A 15103-nucleotide genomic window follows, 5' to 3' on the forward strand; every position below is an offset into this window, starting at 1 on the left:
TTCTGTCAGACTGCCTGCCCAATGTCAGTGAAGAGAAACCTATATAAATGGACCTGGAAAAACTGTCCTCACAGCTCTTCCTACTGGAATGGTCTGCATCCTCCTGCACGCTCAGAATGGAACTAAGACAGCACCTACGATCACTGAGGAAAAAAATCATTCCCCCAGTAATTTCAGTGGGACAGGATAAAACCCTCTAGCTGAGGTAACGGTGGTCTGCCATCTGAGTCACTGGATTTCTCAAGACATTCTGTGCCAACACCACATCTTATTGTAAGTCTATGTCTCTCAGGCTCATAGGCGGTGTGTGAACTGCAGGCTAGGGGAGGCTAGTCCCCAGCGCCACCACTTCTGCCCAAGGTCCCGTCCCTTCTGCACATCCCCCCCACTGGATCCTGAAGCCCCTCCCCACTGCAGCCCCTGGCCCCCGCCCCAGGCTAACCCCCCGCCAGCTCCAGAGTGCCAGGAAGGCAGGCAGCACAGCCCCAGCCCGAACCAAGGCCATCGGACAGGAGGATTGGAGTCACACTGCCTCATGCAGAGCAGGCAGGAAGCAGGAGGGGGACCTGGGGTGAAGCGTGGGCCAGGCCATGCCTGACTGTTGGGGAGGCATGGGCTTCCCTAGCCTATGGTACCTGCTCCCACGCTCAGGCTTGCAACTCAGCAACTCCTCCCCATCTCACTGCCTCTTTCTCTTCCCTCACTGCTTTCCCTTGTGTGTCTCACACACTTCTCCTTCATTTCTCTCTCATTCAATCTCTTTATCCCTGTTCATTTCACACCGATTGGTAAGGCTGATTATTGCTGCTACCTTATGGTTAAAATGATACTTTCCCCTTTTAAAAAATGGTTTGCATCCTAATTTTCCCTACAATTATTATTTTATTTAGTGTCTATATTATGAAGCACCTAGGGGCCCTAGTCATGCACCAGAATCCCATTGTGCTAGGTTCTGTACAACCCAGAATGAAAAGACAGTCCTTGCCCCTGACACACTTACAATGCAATGTCCCATAGTTTGAAGTTAATGGAAGATTTAAACCTGCAATTTTCAAAGCTGTGGAAGGGATCTGGATGCACAAATTAAACTTAACAGGAATCCAGCATCTAAATTCCTTTAGATAGCCTTGAAAGTCTTAGGCCAAGATAGTCCCCTTTAATGGGCCCTATCCATTAAAATTTGCTCATACTAAGCAAGTCTTTTTCTATAGACTTAGGCCCAGATTTTCAAAGGTATTTAGTTGCTTAAAGATATCGATGGGTGTCTGATGGGATTTTCAAAAGTACCCAGGCACCAGGTAGGCACCTACCTGCATTCTTATGTATCTAAAAACCTTTCAAAAGCTGGCCCTTGCTCCATTCTGTTCTTTCTTTAAATGTGCATATTCTTGTATGGTGATAAAAATATTTTAAATATGGAGCTGTTTCATAAATGTAAACAGGGATCTTCACTAACCTACCACCAAAAAGGTGCTTCATTTGGTTCTTTTCTTTTCCTCGTATTTTGTCTTCCTGCAGATGAAGAACATTTTAAGAGTCTTAAAACACTTTCAATTGCAAATAAGCAAGCAAGAGATTGTTTAAAGGGACACTCAGGATAACAATGATAGATTCTTTGTAATATTCTTAAAACCAAAAGGATTCGACTTATGTTTTCACAAGTGATGCCCTTTGATTACTTTTGTATGTTGTTCAAAAAAGAATAGATTTGTCTTTTTCACTTGTGTGTCTGGCCAATGGGCTCTGTGGTGCCCTTCAGGTAAACACTGTAAGTCATTGCGGAGAGTTCTCTGAAAACATCCACTCAATGTGCAGCAGAAGTAAAAAATCTAACAGAATGTTAGGAAACATGAAGAAAAAGCTAGATATTAAAAGAGAAAATATCATAATGCCACTATCTATCTACAGCGAAGGTACTCCCACACCTTGAATACCATTTGCAGCTCTGGTCAACCTGTCTGTAAAAAGATATATTAGAATTGGAAAAGGTACAGAAAAAGGCAAAAAAAATTATTAGAGGTATAGAACAGCTACCATATGAGGAGAGATTAACAAGACTCCAACTGTTCAGTTCAGAAAAGAGACAACTAAGGGGGAATATGATAAAGCTCTATAAAATCATGGCTGGTATGGAGAAAGTGAATAGAGACATGCTACGTACCCCTTCAGGTAACACAAGAACTAAGGTTAACCCAATTAAATGAATAGGCAGCAGGTTTAAAACAAACAAAAGAATGTATTTCTTCACACAACACACAATCAACTTGTGGAACTCGGTACCAGGCGATGTTGTTTAAGAGATACAAAAAAGAATTATGTAAATTCGTGGAGGTTAGGTGCACCAATGACTATTAGGCAAGATGGTCAAGGATTCCACTCTATGCTCTGGGTGTCCCTAAGCATCTGATTGCCAGATGCTCGGACTTGATGACAAAGACTGAATCACTCAAAATTGTCCTGTTCTGTTTATTCCCTCTGAAGCATCTGGCTTTGGCCACTGCCAGACATAGCATAATGGGCTAGATGGGCCATTGGCAGGGCCGGCTCCAGGCACCAGCAAAAGAAGCCGGTGCCTGGGGTGGCCAATAGAAAGGGGCGGCAGTCCGTCCGTTGTTGGGGCAGCACGTCCGGGTCTGCAGTGGCACTTTGGCAGAGGGTCCTTCACTCTGTCTTCCTCTTAGGCGGCACCTCGGCAGCCACTCAATTGGGTTTTCCTTTTTTTTTAATTTTTCTTCTCTGCTTGGAGCAGCAAAAAAGCTGGAGCCGGCCCTGACCATTGAGCCAGTATGGACATTCTTAATGTTTTTATATTCTATCCTTGAATCTTTTTCATCACTATTATAGCAGCCCATGAAACCTCAGATAATGACCACATTGTGCTAGGAGCTGTACACATATATAGTAAGATATAGTCTCTGCCCCAAAGAGCTTATAGTCTAACAGATAGGGAATGATGTTATCATACCCATTTTACAGAGAGACTCAGTGATGCAGTGTCAGATGAGTCTGTAGAAAACTGATATGGCACATCTCCATCCTAATCAGAAGAAGCCTGAGCATGTCTCTAGGCTCATCCGGTATTAAATAGGTGCACCCACAGAGCCTGCTCCTCTTGGAGAAAGCAAGCTTAAAAGGGAGAATACGAAGGGGCATCAACCAGGAGGAAAACTGCTGCACCCCAGGATTTTCTGACTCTTGCAACTGAGTCACCAGGAGGAAGACAGCTTGTAAACCTCCGCCACCCATAAGGACTCATTAGACTAGTTACAAACTGATCACTGCTGGTAGGGATTGCAGATAAACTCTGAGTCAGAGTTTAGCCATATCTAGCCACCATATACAAGCCACATATCTATACATTCTGTTAAAGGAAAACATAGAGACTGAACACCACCTTTAGTTGGAAGAATCCCCTGCTTGTGACTCCAGACAGACTGAAGTGATGTTCCCAAGTGAGAAAGGACTTTGGCAGGGGACAAGAGACTCTGAAAATGCCCACGTGAGACCTGGTAAAGACTCAGCCTATTACAAAGAACAGGGAACTGAACCCAGAAGTTCCAAATCTCAGTTTGGTGCCCTAAACACAAAGTCATCTTTCCGTCTGACTGCACATACAGCTATTTACGGAGATACAGGTATGTAGCCCTATGATACAGTTAGGGTGACCAGATGTCCCGATTTTATCGGGACTGTCCCGATATTTTCTTGTTTATCCTGCATCCCAACCGATATTTTGCCCAGGTGGAGAGGGCTCATGCCTCCTCCTGCAACTCTACCCCGGCCCTGATCCGACTCTGCCCCTCCCTCCCCCGTTGGATCCGTCCCCAAATCCGGCCCTGGCCCCGCCCCAAGCCCTGCTCCCTCACTGACCTATTAGATCCCTCCCCAAATCCCTGCCCTGGCCCTGCCTCTTCCCCAAGCACACTGCATTCCTCCTTCTCACCCCTCCCTCCCAGGCTTGCGCTAATCAGCTGTATGGTGGTGCAAGCACTAGAGGGCAGGGGAAGAGAAGCAGGATGCGGCGGCCAGCTCAAGGGAGGTGAAGGCAGAGCGAAGGTGAGCTGGTGTGCGGTGGCAGGGCGTGGAGCTGCTGGTGGGTGCTCAGCCCCCACCAATTTTTCCTATGCTCCAGTTGCTCTTCATTTTTTGTTTTTTTTTTCCTTTTGTTTTTGTTATTTCCTCTGCTGTTGGCTCTTGGATTTTTGTTGTTGTTGTTGTTGTTTCACGTCTCTCATCTGGTCACCCTGGATACAGTCTCCTGAGAGGTAGGTGTGCTGTGAAAGCCACTCACAGTGATAGGCATGGCTGAAAAGAACTTGCTGTCTATTCCCATGAAGGCCTTTGGAGTTGAGGCTTACAGCTAGAGTTGGTTGGAATGTCTTTGCTGCAATTTTTTTGACCAATAATATCATTTTTGTCAAACTCAAAATATTCTGAAAAATGTGTCTATTTTGATGAACAATCCTGTGGAAAAATATATTGCAAAATGAAGAATAAAAGTTCATTTCAGAAAATTTTCATTTCAGGGAATTCCAAAATTTTGTTTCATATTTTATTATTTTTACATTATTTCAAAACATGTTAGTAGAGGTGGTAGTGTGTAATATAGTGTCAATTTGTTTCATACAACACAAAAAGGAATAAAAATAAAAAAGAAGATAAAATATTTCAGTCAGTACTAAGTAGCAGCTGCCCTTAATGACTTATAAAATAAAAATAATATATTTCAACTACTAAATTATGTCATATTATGGCTTTCTGAAGTGGAAGTGAAATGTTATGAAAGAATGTAGAAAAATAAAATTCAAAATAAAATTTTAGAATTCTGAAATGAAATTTTTCCAATAATGAATTTTTTTGGAAATTCTGATTCATGGGGCATTTAGAAAATATATGTTTTCATTCCAATCTGGAATTAAAGCTAATTTTGAAATGTCAAAATTTCCTACAGATGTTACATTTGGAATTTTGACCTGTTTGACAGCTGGCCCTAAAACAGACCTGTCTAGCTCCAGGATGGACATGGAAGGAGAATCCTGATATATAAACATGAATAAACCATATAAACATGAATCTTGTCACCTCCATGGTATGTCCTCTAAGTTGCAGTGGGAGTAAGTAGGGAGTAATGTAATGTAAACCGTTAAAAAAGTATTTTAAGTCAGGTCTCTGCATGCACCTACAGCAGTGGTTTTCAATCTGTGGTCTGCAGACCTCTGGAGGCCCGCAGACTATGTCTAAGATTTCCAAAGGGGTCCACACCTCCATTTGAAATTTTTTAGGGGTCAGCAAATCAAAAAAGGTTGAAAACCACTGACCTACAGTATACATTAGTAATGCAATAATGCATCCATTCCTAACGGAAAATCAAGAAACTAAAGAAAGGGTGGATTCATTTACAGTTCTTCTTCTACAGGTTAAGATAGAAGTACTTACCAACTCAGCTTTGACTATTTCAAACATCAGGCTCTTTGGGTTGATGTTCAGGATGTTACTGGGTGTCCTTGGGAGAGTTCTGTAAAAATAAAAGGAACTTGATTTGTCTGAGGATTTCAATAATTATCATAATATTCAGTTGCCCAATTTGTTCTCTATGAACATATGGATCTGAAGAACATCATATTCCTTTCTAAAGATGAGGCATTTCAACCACTTTATGAGCACTGGAAAATGGAAGAAAGGACCATTAGAAGGGACCCAATGTTAAAAACTTTCTAGCAGCATGGATTCCAAGCTCACCATACAATGCAGTGCCATAGCAAAGGCTGCAGATGGAATCTCTTTCTATGCCAGGGATGGGCAAACTTTTTGGCCTGAGAGCCACATCTGTGTATGGAAATTGTATGGTGGGCCATGAATACTCATGAAATTGTGGGTTGGGGTGCAGGATGAGGTGAGGGCTGTGGCTAGGGGGAGTGGGCCCTGGGGTGGGGCCAGAAATGAGGAGTTCAGGATGTGGAAGGGAGCTCCAGGTTGGGGCAGAGGGCTAGTGTGTGTGTGTGTGGGGGGGTGAGGGCTCTGGCTGGGGGTGCGGACTCTGGAATGGAACTGGGGATGAGGGGTTGAGGGTGTAGGAGGGTGCTCTAGGCTGGGACTGAGGGATTCGGAGGTCAGGAGGGGGATCAGGGCTGGAGTGTGGGAGGGGATCAGGGGTGTAGGATCTGGGCGGTGCTTACCTCAAGCTTTTCCTGGAAGCAGTGGCATGCCCTCTTCTCCGGTTTCTACATGGAGGCACGGCCAAGCGGCTCTGTGCACTGTAGGTGTCGTCCCTGCAGCACCCATTGGCTATGGTTCCTGGCCAATGGGAGCTGCAGGGGCAGTGCTTGGGGCAGGGGCAATGTGCGGAGCCCCTTGGCTGCCCCTATGTGTAGGAGCCAGAGGGAGGACATGCTCCTGCTTCTGGGAGCCGCACAGAGCCATGGACAAGCCCTGGACCCCACTTCCTGGCAGGTGCTCAAGGGACAGATTAAAATGTCTGAAGGGCCAGATGTGGCCCCTGGGCTGTAGTTTGCCCATCTCTGTTCTGTGCCCTTTCCCCCATCCTTTTCTTACCTTCTAAGGAAGCTTTTCCGTATCTGACTAGAAATTTGTGTGTTTGGTCTCAATCTGTAGGTGAAATTATTTGCAAAGTTTGCAGAATACCATGTCTGAAAAAGGCGTTATCCCTTTCATTTTGCGCACTCACATTCATGAGTGGCTTGTTCGTAAAATTTCAATGTTGTTATGGACTCAGTCAATCAGAAGGACTAGAGCCCTCTATATCCAAAGCCCACTGCATCCATAGCCCACTGCAGACAATGGAAAGACTCTTGCTGAGTGTACGGTGTAGAGTGTGCTTTTCCTTTCTCAAAACCAGCAGGAAGTCCTGATTGCAAACAGAGTATTTTCATTTTAAAGATAAATAAGTAAATCCAAACTGATGAGCTGCAGTCTCTAGTTCACAGGATGAGACAGTTGCTGGGTGTGTCACAGTCTAAAATTATAGACAATCTTTGCTTCTGTAGCCACTCCCACATGCATATGCATACCCTTTTTATACAATCCATGAAGGTTTTATTGTAGAATAAAGCAATCCATATAGTTTCACAAAGAGTCAGTCTACAAATTCCCATGAGTCTCTGGATTTTTTTGCATGTTTTGCCATTACTCATTGTTATAGTCGCTGGGACAGTACTATCAGCAATAAGTCTTAAAGAAGCAACTGCATTCTCTTCTTGCATCGTTGTACTCAACACATCATCACCAACAGAGTCCACTGATCCTGTGTTAGGTAAAGCCAAATCCTTTGTGGTCTCAGCAAATTGAATCCTATCTAATACACTGCCATGACCACACCTACATCTATAGTTCATCATACAAGTGAGTTCACAGGTAAATTCTTTAGTGCCCCAACAAGGCAGGTTAATCTGTTATCACAGGCTAGAGATGTTTGCGTTTTCTCCTAACTAAAGTCTCCTTCTGTTTTGAGCTCATATAATTTCAGGGATATTTTAACCATGAAGGGCCAGAGGAGTACCTGGTTCAGCACATTCTGGACTATTGCTGAGTCTAGGGAAGACTCTGATATCTGACAGACTGGGAGTGATACAGCTCAGAGGAATATTAATGGAAATTTGTGGAACATGTCCAGGTCCCAGACCTCCTGTATGCCTTCCACTGGGCCTATCTTGAGAAATCCAGCCTGAGGTCTTCTGGGAGGTGACCCCAAATGGAGAGGGGTGCTGTCAGGGACAAGAACAGCTAGGACCTGCTGCTGGCCTGCTCCCTGACGAATTTTGCTGCTAGGCAACAAACGAGCCCAGCTGCACTGTCTTGGGACTGACAGAGTGGCCAAAGCACCTGGTCGGCTTCTGGTTTATCAGTTTTAGGGAGCTTGTTCCTTCACCCTCTCACTTTCCTGGTCCTTCTCGCATGAACAGAGAGCAACAATACCCGAAGTCCAAAGGCGCGAACAATTCGATGTTTACGGGGGTGAACTTCCAGCAAGCATGATTCCGGTTTCCTTCCTTAGCGTCCCCCTTCCCAGCTCTGACACCACAGAGCCTTGCCTGTGTCCCTGTCCCTATTCCCATCCCCTGTTCCCATTTTCCCCTTTAGCAAGACATGATTTTAATTCCCTCATCCCCAGTTCCTGTTCCCATTTCCTCCCCCCTTCCTGATTGACTGCAGACTATATAATAAAACTTGAATTCTGCTTAGCTATACCTTAACCAATCATTTTACTGAAATTTAACTAACCAATCCTAACATATTGTAACATGGTTATTTACCAATTATATCCCACAACCTTAATTGGTTTACATCCAACAAAATTAATTATACAGCAGACAGAATCAATCACAGAACCAGACAGAGACCATGCAAATAAACATACAAAACAATACAGAAGTGTGGATTTCACAACTACATCTATACAGACATAAGGGTTTTCCAGCTGTGTCTATTGATAAGTGAGTTCTTGCCAGACAGGATGCTATTAAACTAAGTTTCCTTTCACATCTTCTAGGCTCTACCCTTCCTCTGGAGGTGATAGGAATATCAGGACAGGATTGTATTCCTAATAGCCCAGTAGCACCTTATTTCAATGTGACTAGTTTGGAATGTGAGGATGTGACCATACACTCCCCAGCTTATGGCTGCCTAACTACATCATAGCTGAAGGCCTTAGCCTGTCACAGTAAGAGAAGGCCATTACACAGATAGTGATCTTTGATTCTTTCTTTTATACCTCTGTAACTAGCTAAGTGATAAGAATACACCTAAATTCTTAAAGTATAGGCCTTTGCAGACAGGCCTGAATATCTATATCCTAACAAGGAGCCCTGCCTACAAGCCTGGCCACCACAGCAGATCAGCAGATGTTCAGTGCACAGCATGTCGGCAGCTGTGCTTGCCCTTGTTCCAGTCCCTGCTCCCCTCTGTCTTCAGACTTCTAGCTTAATTCTCTGGCTCTGCCTCTGGCTTATGACTCTGGTTTACCTTCCAGCTCTGGCATTTGGCTTCTGAGACCCTCTGGTACTAACTCTCAGCTCATTTCCTAGACTCTGTCTACCCTGGCCCAGCTCTAACTGGTAAGCCACACTCTTACTTCCACCACTAGACCTGACTGCCCATGACTTGGTCAGCTACAGCAAGAGGGCTCTGGCTTGTATGTGGAAACTTGAAGCTCCCTGCTGCAGAATCTCCCTGGCCAAAATACAAGCAGTGAAGACCCTGCATTCGCTGCCTCTAGAACTGCTCTGAGCCCACAGATGCTAAGAGCTTCATCTAAGTCTGAACAACATCAAGCAAAAAAATAAAATGAGCTCACAAGTTAGCGCTCGATTATGCTACAGAATGGCGTGAAGCTTTGCCAGCTTGAGCAGGTCATGGCCTGGGAAATCATGGGTGTTATAGAAGAAGCAAAGAGCCTCTCCTTTATGTCTAGCACAGTCATGGAAGAAGATTTCAAACACTCTTCATTATTGTAACTGATCAGTTTCAGCTCAGAAATTTAACCACATAGTGTTCTGTGTACAGTAATCCTTATCCGAATCTCTGAAAGCTATCTGGATTCATCAGCCTCTGAGGGTGGGCCAGCAAAATGGGTCTCCTATCCCAATGGGAGACATGCGCTCAAACATCAAACTGCAGGAGGCAGCAGTTAGTCCATGACAAATGTATCATCTTCCTCTTCCCTGGATTATCAGACATTTCCAATATCACCCAGGAGTTCCTGCAGGGTTGTAGGGAATACATTATGCGAAGCTTATTCAGAAAGTAGGAGTGAATGTTCTTGTGTTCTGCTTAGCAGAGGAAATTCACCAATAAATAAATAAACAAATAAATAACACACGATGCATCCGGAATGGAGAAAAATGTGGTACCTGCCATTTCTTCTAGGTGTTCATGTCTGGTTGGCATATGACAACATTCCCTTATAATGCTGGCATCTGATTCCTTTGGATCCTAGCACAAGCATAGATATCTCACTGTTTTTCTCCTATCAATATGCAGAGTGGGATTTTCAAAAGCTCCCAGCCTTGATCTAACCTTGCTCCCATTGGAGTTTTGCCCCTGACTTCAGAGTATAGCCCAGGGGGGTCCAACCTGTGGCTCCGGAGTCACATGTGGATCTTCAGAAGTTAATATGCGGCTCCTTATATAGGCACCAACTCTGGGGTTGGAGCTACAGGCACCAACTTTCCAATGTGCCGGGGGGTGCTCACTGCTCAACCCCTGGCTCTGCCAGAGGCCCTGCCCCCACTCCACCCCTTCCTGCCCCCTCCCCTGAGTCTTCCATGCTCTTGCTTCTCCCCTGCCCACGAAGAGCCTCCTGCATGCCACAAAACAGGTGATCGGGAGGTGTGGGAAGGGAAGAGGAGATGCTGATTGGTGGGGCTGCCAGTGGGTGGGAGGCTCTGGGAGTGGCGAGGGGAGCTGGTGGGGAACTGCTGAAATATTACTGTGGCTCTTTGGCAATGTACATTGGTAAATTCTGGCTCCTTCTCAGGCTCAGGTTGGCCACCCCTGGTATAGCCAATGCTGAGTACTTTTGAAACTTGCATCCTGAGTGCATTGCTCTTGGGTAGAGTGCCCATTCCCATGTGCTCATTTGGCAGATTTCTTAGCTCTGTCATTTTCATCCATAGATATGCTTTTCTGATTGTAGTCTGCTCTTAGAGACACGCTTACTTTCCTGAAGACATTTATGACAAATTATACTTCTTTCTTTACAGTTATTTTATCTGTTATGAATATCTCTCTTGTAAACACCATCATGTGTTTTGCCACTAAAGCTGTGATGTTTTCTGTCAAGTCTTCTGGTATAAGAATGTAAGTTTCAGTCCTAATGGCTTGATTCCAGTTCTAAGAAAAGGTATTCTGTCCCTAGGACAGTCACAAAGGCATAATTTTCGTTCTATTCCTTATGCCTCAAACTGAGATTGGGTCTGTTGTGGCTAATGTACAGCACACTAGTGGGACATTTGTCTTTTTCACTAATGGAGGTTACTTTTGCCTTGATGCACCACAGCTATGCAGGGTGCTGATTTTAACACTCATCCCCTTTATATGCAATTTGTGGGCCATTGGAGATATGTGTTTTTATCCCCACTGTTTAGATGGAGAACTGAGCCCCAGAGAGATTAAGTAAACTGCCCAACATTATATTGCAAATAAAGGACAGTATTGGGAATAGAATCATAGAACTGTATGGCTGGAAGGGGCTTTGAGAAATCATCAAGTCCAGCCCCCTGCACTGTGACAGGACCAAATAAATCTAGATGATCCCTCAGAGGTGTTTGTCCAACCTATTCTTAAAAACCTGTAATGATGGGGATTCCACAACCTCCCTTGGAAGCCTGTTCCAGAGCTTAGTTTTTCCTAATGTCTAACCTAAATCTCCCTTTGCTGCCAATGAAGTCCATTACTTCTTGTCCGACCTTCAGTGGACATGGAGAACAGTTGACCATAGTCCTCTTTATAATAGTCCTTCACATATTTGAAGACTGCTATCAGGTCCCCTCTCAGTCTTTGGTTCTCAAGACTAAACATGCCCACCTTGTTTTTTTAACCTTTCCTCTTAGTTCAAAGCTTTGATTTTTCTGTTGCTCTCCTCTTCGTTCGCTCCAATTTGACCACATCTTTTCTAACGCATGGTCCCCAGGATTGGACACATACTCCTCTATCATACCCAGATCCCTTTTGGCAGTACTACCACCTAGCTAGTTACTCCCCATTTTCTAGATATGCACTTGATTTTTCCTTTTTAAGTGAAGTACTTTATACTTATTTTCATTGTTTCATTTTGTTGAATTCATACCTGTTTTCCAATGAATCAAGGCCCTTCTGACTTCTAATCCTGTCTTCCAAAGTATTTGCAACCCCTCCCAGCTTGGTGTCGTCTGCATATTTTATAAGCATGCTCTCCACTCCATTATCCAAGTAATTAAGGAAAATATTGAATAGTATCGGACCCAGAACTGACGCCCGTGGGACTCCACTAGATACGCCCTGCCAGTTTGACTGCAAACCATTGGTATCTACTGTTTGAATACAGTATTTTAACAGTTGTGAACCCACCTGATAGTATGTATAGACCTCCTTTGCTTAAAAGAATGTCAAGTGTCCTCTCTCTCTCAGCTGCTCTGCTTTAACCCCTAGGCAATGATACCTTCTGCTGCTGTTTTGCCCTGTTATAAGGTTTTGGTGCCCTTCCTTGCACTGACTATTCTCATTAGGCAGGTTTTTTTTCACATCTTGCTGCACAATAACCTCACACAGAGCATCTCAGCTACCATCTTTACATATGTAAGACTGACTGTCCTGGCACTTGGCAGATCTGTATAGTTTTCTCTGACTTTGAGTTTCTAAGCAAATGCTCAGACTACACCTTCACAGCTCACGACCAACCTATCTTTAGTTGGGGGTTTTCTAAATTAATTTTTGTAAATTTTTATAGGGTATAAAGTCACACAAGACAATCAAAGAGACAGAGCAAACTAGAGGGTGCCTGCAATAGGAGGTTGAACTCAATGACCCAAAAGATCCCTTCCAGTCCTGTGTCCTAAGTTGCTATATCTTTCCTGTGTCTCCCTGTTATAGGAAAAAAAGGTGGATAGAAAGAGAAATGTCTAGAAGAGAACAAGAGAGTACCATGCATCTACCACAGAGACTCCAGCCCAGAAGCAAAAGTGAGTGGAGAACAAAAGAAAATGAAAAGAATAGAGAGGAAGAGGTTAGAAGATTATAACGATCCAGACAGTGTATTGCTTATCAACCATGCTTGTATGTTAAATGTAGATTTTCAGCGTTACACAAAGAAAGGCAATGATTAGTTTTCAGTTAAGAAATGTAAAGACCTCGATCATGACATTTTTTAAGTTCTTGCTGTTGTTTATATGTGAGTTCTCTCACAGGCTGCTATTTCTGATAAATCTTTACAGCAATCTTGGGAAAGGATCAGGATTTCCGCCTTGGCAAGATAAGCCATTTGGCTATGAGTATAGCCAAACACAGCTAGGAAATACTGACTCAGTGTTTCTTGTGACACCCTGCTGCAGTTGGAAGAGAAAGTATTAGATATTACTTTCCACATGCACACACAGACTCTCATTTTTTATTTTAGTGGTTTCAGGGTCAAGTAGATACATTTCTTGTAAGGCTGAATAACATGACACTCCTGGATAGTCTGGCAGCAGAGGAACTTGACCCTAAGGGCATGTCCACACTACAAAATTAGGTTGATTCTATAGAAGTCAATCTTTAGAAAGAGATTTTATACAGTCGATCTTGTATGTCTCCACTAAGTGCATTAAGTTGGAAAAGTGCATCCTCAATATTGTGGCCAGCATCGACTCAGGAAGTGGTGCACTGTGGGTAGATATCCCATAGTTTATGCTGCCCATTGGAATTCTGGGTTAAGCTCCCAATGCCTGATGGGGCAAAAACATTGTCGCGGGTACATGTCCCCTCCTCCTCTCCCTCCTTGAAAGCAATGGCAAAAAATCATTTTCCTGGGTTATTCGTGCAGATGCCATAGCAAGGCAAGCATGGAGCCTGTTCAGCTGCACACTGCTTTTGTGAGCATTGTAAACCCCTCACACATTATCCTGAATTATGTGCAGTGCCTAGCTAGGAGCCACCAGCATGAGGAAGATTGTGAGGAGGACATGGAGACAGACATTCCTGAAAGCATGGGATGTGGCAATTGGGATATCATGGCAGTATTGGGGCATGTTGATACAATGGAACGCCAATTCTGGGCCAGGAAAACAAGCACAGACTGGTGGGACAGCAAAGTGTTGCAGGTATGGGATGATTCCCAGTGGCTGTGAAACTTTCGCATGCATAAGGCCATTTTCATGAAACTTTGTGAGTTGCTTTCCCCTGCCCTGAAGTGAAGGAATAGCAAGATGAGACCTGCCCTGACAGTTGAGAAACAAGTGGCAATAGCCCTGTGGAAGGCTGCAATGCCTGACTGCTACCAATCAGTCGAGAATCAATTCAGAGGCTGGTGGGAAATCTGCAAGAAGGGACTTTCTTCCCAGACCAGAAAATTACCGTTGGGGATGTTTAAATTCCAATAGTTACCCTTAGGGACTCAGCCTAACTCTTGCTCTCATGGCTCATGAAGCTGTACACAGGCAGCTTGGACAGCAGTCAGGAGCAGTTCAACTATAGGCTGAGAAAGTGCAGAATGGGGGTAGAATGTGCCTTTGGACATTTAAAAGGGTGCTGGTGCAGTTTGCTGAGCAGGTTAGACCTCAGCGGAAGCAATATTCCCATTGTTATTGCTACTTGCTATGTGCTCCATAATATCTGTGAGAGTAGGGGGAGATGTTTATGGAGTGGAGGTAGGCTGAGGCAGATCACCTGGTGGCCAGTTCTGAACAGCGAGACACCAGGACAATTAGAAGAGCACACCAAGGCACGCTGTGCATCAGAGAGGCTTTGAAAACCATTTTCACGACTGGCCAGGCTTCGGTGTGACAGTTGCGTGTGTTTGTCCTTGATGCAAACCCGCCCCCTTTGGTGAATGTATTTCCCTGTAAGCCAATTCCCCTCCCACCTTCCACCACAGCTGGCACAGGAAATAAAGTCCCTATTGTTCTGAATCCATTCATTCCTTTTTATTAAAAAAAACTTGAGATCACTGACAAGTAAAAGGAAACTGGGGTGTACAAAGGGTTTGATAATGGTGTGGGGTAGGGGAGAAGGGAAGGACAAGGCTACATTTCTTATTGTAGCCACACTACAAAACAAAGCTGTTTGAATGACAGCCTTCTGTTGCTTGGGCCATCCCCTGAAGTTGAGTGGCAGGGTGCGCAGAGCCTCCCCTGAACACATTCTTGGGCATCTGGATGAGGATGATACGGAACTTGGCGAGGAGGGCAGGTGGTTACATAATGGATGCAATGGGGTCTGTACTCTAGTTGCCTTTTCTGCAGATCCACCAGATGCCTCATCATGTCCATTTGCTCCCCTAATAGCCTCAGCATCTCCTCCTGCATCTTCCGATCATACTCACTGTATGCTTTTCTGTCCTCTGCCGCCGAATGCCTCTGTGCATTCAGCTCTGCTCTATCAGAGTGGGAGGATTCCATGAGCTCTGAAAACATAT

This window comes from Gopherus evgoodei, chromosome 9, assembly GCF_007399415.2.
Source record: "Gopherus evgoodei ecotype Sinaloan lineage chromosome 9, rGopEvg1_v1.p, whole genome shotgun sequence".
In the NCBI taxonomy this organism is placed as follows: domain Eukaryota; kingdom Metazoa; phylum Chordata; order Testudines; family Testudinidae; genus Gopherus; species Gopherus evgoodei.